This window comes from Ixodes scapularis, unplaced genomic scaffold (assembly GCF_016920785.2).
Source record: "Ixodes scapularis isolate PalLabHiFi unplaced genomic scaffold, ASM1692078v2 PGA_scaffold8__174_contigs__length_109621045, whole genome shotgun sequence".
In the NCBI taxonomy this organism is placed as follows: domain Eukaryota; kingdom Metazoa; phylum Arthropoda; class Arachnida; order Ixodida; family Ixodidae; genus Ixodes; species Ixodes scapularis.
In genome coordinates this window covers 95,308,888-95,315,768 of record NW_024609883.1, presented here as the reverse complement: position 1 = coordinate 95,315,768, position 6,881 = coordinate 95,308,888, and the positions used below count along the sequence as shown (strand labels likewise).

At 42.2% G+C, this 6,881-nt stretch overlaps 1 pseudogene; it reads left to right on the top strand.

Annotated features, from left to right (window-relative positions):
* Window positions 1-4,898: 4,898 nt before the first annotated feature.
* On the top strand, window positions 4,899-5,577 carry LOC120839942 (annotated as a pseudogene).
* The last annotated feature ends 1,304 nt before the right edge of the window (window positions 5,578-6,881 follow it).

Below are 6,881 nucleotides of genomic sequence, written 5' to 3'. Positions count from 1 at the left end.
GAATGGACGCGCCCGGGGTGATCGGACGTAGGTTGGCTTCCTGGAGGGGGGACGCATCCAAGTCTCAAATCTTCAAAGGTGCGCCTTCGGCAGGTCACCCGAGAAGGGCGAGGAAGAGCCCTCCACAAGGGAATACGGCCTCACCTCGCATCCGAAGCGAGCCCCGACATGGTGACGCTCCACAACCTGCCTGAGCTAGGCCTATAGATAAAGGTCCGGAGAACACGTGGTTCCCACAACTTTTAGCAAGGGCAGCACAGTATGGCAGTTTTGGTAACATATCAAGACTAAATTTCGTTATTAACTTTTAAGTTATTATAATGAAGTTGCGTTGATTTGAACTATTTATAAAATAAAACAACATATTCCATAAAAAACATGTTATCCAAACCTAGGCATGCTCGTATGTAAGTCTAGCCACACTGTTCACAAAATCGAACCTTGTAGAACCTGATTGAAAGTTCGAAGGTTCATCCACCCAGTCGATCCTTCAGGTTCGACGTAAAAATCCGGGTCGACGAAAGTTCGTGCAAAACTTGAAAGTATAAAACACCGAGGACGAGGACGGGAACACCCCGTCCGCGTCCTCGCTGTTTTATACTTTCAAGTTTTGTGTCGATTAACCAACACGCTCGTTTTCACTTGGAAAGTTCATGACATCCCTGGTTGAAACATATCTACAGGAAAAGCTCCGCCTCCAATCCCCGGAGAAAAATGGCACTACTATATAAATGCACAATTTTCTAGTGTCACAGAATCAGACAGCGAGAAACTTGCGCTTCTATAATCACATGCATTTGCTTAGAAATAGCAAATACGACGTAGGTGTAGCAGCGCGCAACAACAAAGACTAGGGAAGGGACCAGCAGCACGCGTCATATTCTTACAGCTTCCTATGTTGTTCAATCCTCTCCTTGGTCTTCCTTGTTTTGCGCTATTGCATTTACACTAGGTTTGACTTTCACCAACTCTCCCTCTCAATTCTATTACTTTACTCCAGTTAGCAGTATTTTACTAGAGGAAGGTTATAGTTTTGCTCCTTCTTTCAAAGTGTGGCCGAAGCCTTTTCTGTATATCCAAGGTTGCAACAAACTATAGCGATGAGAAGGTGCGAATGGTTCTTCCAGCACTGTAGGAACTTTTTGAAGGTTGTTTATATAAGCTGCCGAACAACAAAGTATCGATGTTTATTAGTATTTTTATTATATAGAATGAGATGAACCCCGAGTAGCGGGGGTAACATATATGTTTGGGTATCAATTGCTATATAATGCAAATAGATGTGGTGAACAAACGTTGGAGCTAGAAACGTGTGCAACTTTGGACCAATTAGAAGTGCTAACACGTTTTTGAGTTATTTGCTTTGCGAATGTCTTGTTGTTGGATAGCTGGGACTATTTTAAACCGTTTATTATAAAGCGGTGTCTAGCATTTCATAAAATAAGTTATTGAAGCAACCGAAAAAAAAAACTTTTTTTTTTAGAAAAGTGTAACCGGTAACCGAAACCGTAAAAAAAACAAAAAAAAAAAAAAACTAAGCGAAACCGATATGAACAGGAAACACTAACCGCAACCGAAACGTTACATTTTTTTCGGCATGAGTTCCTGGTTTTCAGACGAAGTGAAGCCTCAAAAAACGTAACCGCAAACTTCCACGCTAGATTTAGCGGAGAAAATGACGTCACATGGCGTCATCTCACGTGACCTATACGCAAATTCAGTTTCCCCGCTAGATTTAGCGGGAAAATTAACGTCATATGACCTACGCATAAATTTAGTTCACCCGCTACATTTAGCGGGAGAATGGAGAAGTAAAAAGTGAAGTTAACACCACTAACTCCGCTAACTCCGCTAACTCTAACTAACCTTAAGTCTAACTGTAACTCGGACTCTAACTAACTCTAAGTAACTCTTACTCTAACTTTAACTAAAACTAACTCACCACTTACTGCACTAAACACTTGGTTTAGCGCCAGTGGCTTAGCTCCACCAGCGCTAAACCAAGAACGCTCCACGTCGCAACACAATTGCAGGGCTTTTTGTAAAACATTTGTTTTTCCTTATCATGGCGAAGGAAAAAAAAAAAACATTTTGCGAAGGTGATCGATGATCAACGCCATGAGATTAGGGCTGATCTCCGGTCAGCCTAATTGCATGCGTTTTTTGCGGCGTTCTATAAAAGATGCACTGTTCATAAAGGCAAAAAGCAGCTGTTTGCAACTGAAACACTGTGCTTCAGTGGCCCGGCTAATGTCGTTTTTATAAACGAAGATTACACGCAACAAAACAATCAGGTGGTGGGCGCGGCTAGCGCAAGAAAAGGGGACGTCGGATGGAAGTATGTTTGGACCACAAGCGGAAACGTTCAAGCACGCGGGACCGACGACTCAGATATCTTGAGGGTTGCTACCCTAGCCGACATAGCAAGGATGGTGCAGGAAGGAAACTGTATAGATTATGTTTATTAAAGCCACCTTATTTTAAATGCCGGAAAAACAGCCATGCGACTTTACAAGTGAATATTTCGATAAACTGAGAGACACTTTCCATCTGCGTTCTCAGCTGTTCAAATAAGCGCAAGAAGTATTAGTGGCAAATAAGACTCACTTGATATATTTTTTTTTGTTCGCTTTATCTTCGCTTTGGCGTCATTATTTTTACCCAACCGTTGTTGCGCAAAAATGATCAACAGCCGCATTTTGGACACTAAAGTTGCGTCAGCTTAATGTGGGCACTAAAAGAAGTGGGGGAATCCGTATATATGTCAGAAACAGTTACTCTTATTTAGTTGTCGGCGCTTTCTCGTTGATAAACGAAAATGTTGAGTGCCTCGCGGTACATCTAGAAGGTACACTAATCGCTTCCGTGTATTGACCTTCTTAAGAAAACAAAAGGAGGTATTCTTGAATTTTACAGTGGCTGGTTCGGTTTTTTTTTTCACTTCAGAATCACTCTAATATTTTACAATGGGTGATGGTAATATAAACAGCTCCTCAGACACACTACATGCTACAGATTTGATTGATGTCACAATGTCCTACGGCTGTAGCAATTTCATAACGCTGCCAACTAGGACCACCTTAGAAAGCGACATATCAATCAATCGACACCTACGTAACAAATTTAAGCACGAGTGATGTCACGGCCGAAATATTTACGCAAGATATTAGGGACCACTTTCCCATTTGTTGGATTGCCTCTACTCCCAGCTATTGCAAAGTGACAGAGTAACACTCACTTCAATATCGCAGAATCGGTGATGAAGTAATTGACAAATTCAAGGGATTAGTTGATAATGAAGACTGCAGTACGGTATTTTTTTTTTAAGAAAATCCTAGCCTGCCTTACAATGAGTTTGTCTGCAGGAACTCAGCATAAAGAACAAAAAGTTGAGCGGCGTTAAACTTGCTGACACAATAAACTAACATTTTATCAATGTAGAGTTGCCATGATACACCTCCAATTACTCGTACGTGTAACAACAGAGCAGGGTTGTAAAGTACCTAGGTACAAGTAACTGTAAATCGGTATCTAGGTACTTTTGTTGAACCTGAGGTGCAAACCTAGGTACTTTAATTTCTCAGTATCTGTACTGTATCTTAGGTACGTTTTCCAGTAACTTGTAACTAAGTGAAGTTACTTTTTACAGGTACTTTTCTATTCACTTTGTCAAAATCGTAGAAAATACAATATAACATAAAACTGAAAATAAATTATAATTACAGTCGTCAAGCAATTTAACTTCACGTAGTGTTTCCACGCAATAAATCGAACTCAAATTTCACACTTTACAAAACTGAAAATGTTTGTGAAGAAAAATGAAATGAAAGGACGATTAACCTTCGCCTTTAAGAGTTGAACGCGATAGGGTTATCGGGCCCCGTTCGCATGGCCTTCTCAATCGCTTCTCATGCTCTGGAGTCACACAACCACCTAGTTCTTATGATACAACACTCCCGGCGCGATCGAGGAGCTTTTGCCAGTGCTTTGATGCCATTTTACCCCGCAAGGTTTATTTATGCGTTTATGCTAACAACACTCGATGCGATAATGCCTTTACCCTGACACAGACAGACATCGAGGCTCTCTATATAATGACGGCAGGATCGCAGTGCCATTCCCAAGCCCTCCGTTGCCTAGTCGGTAGCATGTCTGGCTCGCAACCGAAGGGTCGCGAGTGCGATCCTGCGTAAATTCTTCAAATTTTTCTTTAAGGCAAATGAATTAGTTTATCAAATGGGATAATTTGAAACATGCGGCGACCATTAATTCGTATGTCTTTAACCTCCTTCATTCCACGCGTGACGTCACGTTTCACATGAGCGTTGTAGGTTGTTTGAAATTCCCGCGCGAAGTCATGTGGCTGTGACGTCACGACCCTATCGACCATTCAGGAATTTCCCGTCACGCCACCGACATCCGACGGATTTTCTGTGACCCGAGCTCGTAAACGCGCTCGCGTTAAAATATTCTCTTCCTTCCTAAAAACGAAAGAAAAAACGTGAAAGCTTGAAGACTTTCGCTCGTCGTTGCGTTGCAAAGGTTAGGTGTATGTACACTCGACTCTTCGTTTCTCCATGCGGCCGACGTCTTCTGGGCCTGCCGATGGCTTCGATGCCAGTGCTGGCGCTGAAGGGCAAGCCACGTCAAAAAGCGAGTTTGAGCGGGACGTCGTAAACAGTGGAAGCTGTGTCCTTGGTGAGCCAATTGGAGCGTGAGAGTAAGGCACTTGAGGACTCAACTCCGATCCTTTCTGCAAGTGCTCGGCATTATGGAAGAAGCGAGCGAGGTCTAATGTGGTTGCTGACGCCATCTCTTCAAGCTGTGAAGGATATTTGCCCATGCCTGTCCTCACGCGGTGAAACTCTACATACTATTGCCTCAAATCGCTTCACGGAATGCTTGTTCACAGTGAGGGAAAGTTGAAGGAAGTTTGTGAGAATTTCAAAATTCCGCGATTCACGAAATCAGACATTGACTTTATTGATGAGCATGTTCAGGTGTTTACACCTCTCGCACAAGCTATAACTTGCGCAAAAACAGCATGTTTATGGCATATCTCCTGCCTACAGTGGCTTCACTTCACAAGAAATGTCCGCGTTGCTGACGGAGAACTTGAGGTACTGCCGCCCGGTGGTCGAGAGCTTAATAACGGCGATCAATAAGAGGTTTGCGGGTATGGAGGAAGAAAAACATTTGATAATATCTGCCGTATGCCATCCAAAATTTAAGGTTGCATGCATAGACAATGAAGTGGAACGGAAGCGGGCCTGGGATTATCTAAAGAACGAACTTATGCGAACATCAACTATAGAAAAAGCGTCGTCAGGCGAAGCAAGTGGTGAGGATGAAGAAGACTGTAAGCACTTCATTAACTTTGAAACATTGTCCTCATCTGCTTCATGGGAACGGAAGTTTGTACAGTACACCGAACTTGCTCCGACAAGAAGTCTGGACTGTCTCAAGCACATGCCGTTGCTGAAAAGCGTTTTTTTAAAATTCAACACGGGGCTTCCAAGCAGTGCGGCGCTGGAGCGCGTTTTTAGCATAGGGGGAACAATTGCTACCAAACTGCGATCGAAGATGTCGGATGAACATTTCGAAGAAGTCCTGATTCTGAGGTCAAATCGAGCACTCAAGTGAAAAAGACAAAGTCTTAGAATGCTCTGGTGAGAGCGTTTTGCCTTATTTCTCCAATTGACACCAATAAAGCACGTTTATCAAACTTGTTTTGGTGTACATCCCAGTATACAAAGGATTTACTTCCAATAATAATGTGACAAATTTGAGAAAAATACTTGACGTGAAAATAAAAAGTACCTTTGAAGTAACTGTACCTGTACCTAGGTACATTTTTAAGCGAGTAGCTAGATACGCACCTAGGTACATTTTCGTATGAGTAACTGTAACTGTATCTTAGGTACATTTCTGAAGTAACTTTTACAACCCTGCAACAGAGCAAGCAGACCTTGTATCCCGGGAATAATTATGCTCGCGCCGACAACCCCAAGTAATGTACAGAAGCAACTAATGTGGCTACAAAAGATGTAACTGCTGTACTTGAGAATATTAAAGACGTAACAATAAAAAGCCATATTCTACAATAAGCATCATTCTACCAAAATTAAACAGTATGTTCGCGTTCGGAGTTTTTCGTAGTGACTTAAAAGCAGTGTTGTTCGAAACGGCGTTCCTGGAACGTGTTCCTTTTAGGAGGAACGTGGGAACGCCATCGTTCCATTTTGCCTTGGTGGTACTGGAACGAGAGCTCGTTACATTTCTACTGGAACGAAGAAAGGAACGGGCATTTCTTTTTTCGTTTTGTGGGGTGATTTTTTATTTTTTGTTTTAATTGGGGATTTCTAAACTTATAAAAACGATATTTTTACAAAGAGCAGTAACTCGTTAACTTTTTGGTTACTCATCTTAGGTTTTTTTTTTGTGTGTGTGGTCCTCGCTTGGTAACATTCGGGTGCAGGAGAGCTAATGGGTATTGATTCTTTTTTCAGTGCCGAGGCTGCGGTACAAAAAGCAAAATATTTAGTCAAAGGAAAAGACAGAGAAAGAGGGACATTTCAAACTCTGCTACTTTCCTTGCTTCCGTGGATCCTCATACACCCAAAAATATAAGGCCGACTCCAGCCATCACTGAATTTCCACAAAGAGACCTACAGTTACAAGAAAAGAACGAGTTAGCAGTCATCGAACGCACCCTTGTATACCGAACATTGGTCACTTAAAAGATACGCAAAAAATTACTTTTCTTCCTTCTCCCCTTGTCCCCCCCCCCCCTTTCAAACCAAACATCGAATTCAAACCTTCACGAAGAAGGACTTGTAGTATGCAAGACTGATCTTCCAAAAGCACTACCCTCTTCTTCA